Consider the following 2,523-nt stretch of genomic DNA (forward strand, 5'->3'; position numbering starts at 1 on the left):
AGTCCCGAATTGCAGCTGTGACCCCCAACCAGGTAGCCCACCAACTGCTACTAAATGACAAACCACTAAACAAGGAAAGGGGACAAAAAAAAAGAAAATGCAAAACAGCAATATAGATCTTGAACCGTCTACCAAAGAGGGCCTGGCCACAGCTATCTCACACCTTAAACACGGCAAGGCATCAGGACTGATGGGATAAATATAGAGATGGTAATGCCCCTAGGAGCAAATGCCAAAGAATGGCTACTTTCTCTGTTAAACAACTGTGGATTATCCCTCAAAATCCCTAAAATATGGAAGAAAGCCAGAGCGGTGGCCCTTCTAAAACCTGGAAAAGACCCAACATCACCAAAAAGCTATCGACCTATATCCTTACTACATCCTTACATCTTATATAAATCATATGAACGCATGATCCTATCACGAATCCTTGAACCAGTTGAAGAAGACCTTTCTCCTGATCAAGCCGGCTTCAGACCAGGCCGCTCCTGCTGCAGCCAAGTTTTAAACCTGACCCAACATATGGAAGATGAGTTTGAAACCAAACTGATAACTGGTGCTGTTTTTGTAGATCTTACGGCCGCGTACGACGTTGTGAACTACAGGGCACTCATCTTAAAAGTAGCCCAGACAGTAATGAATTCCACACTGGTTCACATAATTGAATCTCTATTTAACAATCGTCGTTTTTATGTAGAGATGAATGACAAAAAGAGTAGATGGTACCTCCAGAATAATGGACTTCCACAGGGCTCTGTTTCGGCTCCTGTTTTGTTTAATATCTACACAAACGATTAGCCGCAGTACCAGAACATACGCAGGTACATATATGTAGACGACCTATGCATTGCCACACAGTCCAACAGCTTCATCATCATAGAAGAAAGACTTTCAGATGCCCCAACTACTCTCTCGGGATATTATAAGAAATAGTACCCAAGCAAGACCCTGGTCCGTGCTTTCCACTTGAATAACCATCAGGCCAGGAGCAAACTAAGAATGAAGTGGAACATCGAGCTGACCACCACTCCTTTCCAGTCTACTTAAGAGTAACCCTCAATTGAACGCTCTCATTCAAAGAGCATGTCACTAGACTGAAAGGAAATCTCATGTCACAGACCAACCTCCTTAGTAAACTTAACACCACCAGCTGGGTAGCCGACCCTAAAACACTGAGACAAACTGCTCTAGCACTGTGCCATTCCACCGCAGAGTACTGTGTCCCTGTATGGGCAAAATCATGCCACGCCCACAATATAGATACAGAGCTGAACAAAACATATCGGATAATAACAGGTGTTCTAAATCCAACACCCTTGTCAGCTTTACCACCACCACACATCCGGCGCGAAACAATTACAAAAATTGAACGATACAAACAGCTGAAAGACCCCAGACACTCACTATTTAGACACCAAGAAGTGAGGAGAAGACTTAAGTCCCGCAAAAGCTTTATCACTGTAGAGGAACTCAACCCGAGCCAGGCTGTCTCCTACAGGATGGAACGCTGACGGGAATATGACAGCGGGCATCAAAATGAAGCCCTACCACTCCCAGATGAAACTCTCCTCCCTGGCACAAACCGAAGTAAGAATGACTGGGTGACTCTTAACAGAGCAAGGGAAAACTAAGGACAATCTCAGCAAGGACTTGACTTGACACCAGCCCCGACTGTCCATGTGGAGAAACCCAAACAATGAAACACTTCCTCCAGGAATGCCGGTTGGGTCCTCACTGCTCCGATTTAGATCTTAAGGAAGCAAACAATGGGTAAAATTTTGGTGCGATAAGATATGATGATGAGAGGCTGCATGAACCAGGTCAACTTAAAGCAAGATATGGTCATAAAATAAAGTTTGACACGTCTTGATATTGCTCTTGCCTACTGCGATGGGTCAGTTTTGAAGGATGGCAGAGCATATTATCATCAGACAGTTCACTGCAAGTGGCGTGGTCACTACAAGCAGTGGGATAAGAGAGTAATCATATATCATCGACATAGGCCGAGTTATGGGCAATATTGACGGCACTTAAAAAGCTAGAAATTATTAATAAAGATGCATTCTTCGTGGGTAGCAGGGGAGCGTTCGGCTCGTTTAATAACAAGGGCCTGTGTTTGAGCACATTATTAACGAGTGCCGTTGATTGCTCATAAGCTCCGATGGCAGGAACGGGTAATTACATTCCTCTGGATCACATCGCATGAGGTAGCGAAGAAGGCAGCTATAAAATGGGAGGTGGACATTCAAAGTGTTCACACTCTTATGCAGGCAAACAGCAACATCAAGAGGATACAGTTAGACTTTGATGAGACTAAGAAATGTGAGTCGATTGAGACGAGCGAACCCTTGCAATTACATATGCATCTAGCGATGAACATAAACTTCACTTATGGGAGGGGCAAGGGCAAGTGGAAAGACTCTGTGCATATGGGAATTAGGTTAGGGTATAAATATTATTGGGAGTTAGGTATCCCGACAGGTGAACACGAAAAAATAATGCAGGGTGTGTAGGTTACCTTAG

This window comes from Penaeus japonicus, unplaced genomic scaffold (assembly GCF_977035675.1).
Source record: "Penaeus japonicus unplaced genomic scaffold, GWHDUDI00000001_assembly GWHDUDI00000033, whole genome shotgun sequence".
NCBI lineage: Eukaryota > Metazoa > Arthropoda > Malacostraca > Decapoda > Penaeidae > Penaeus > Penaeus japonicus.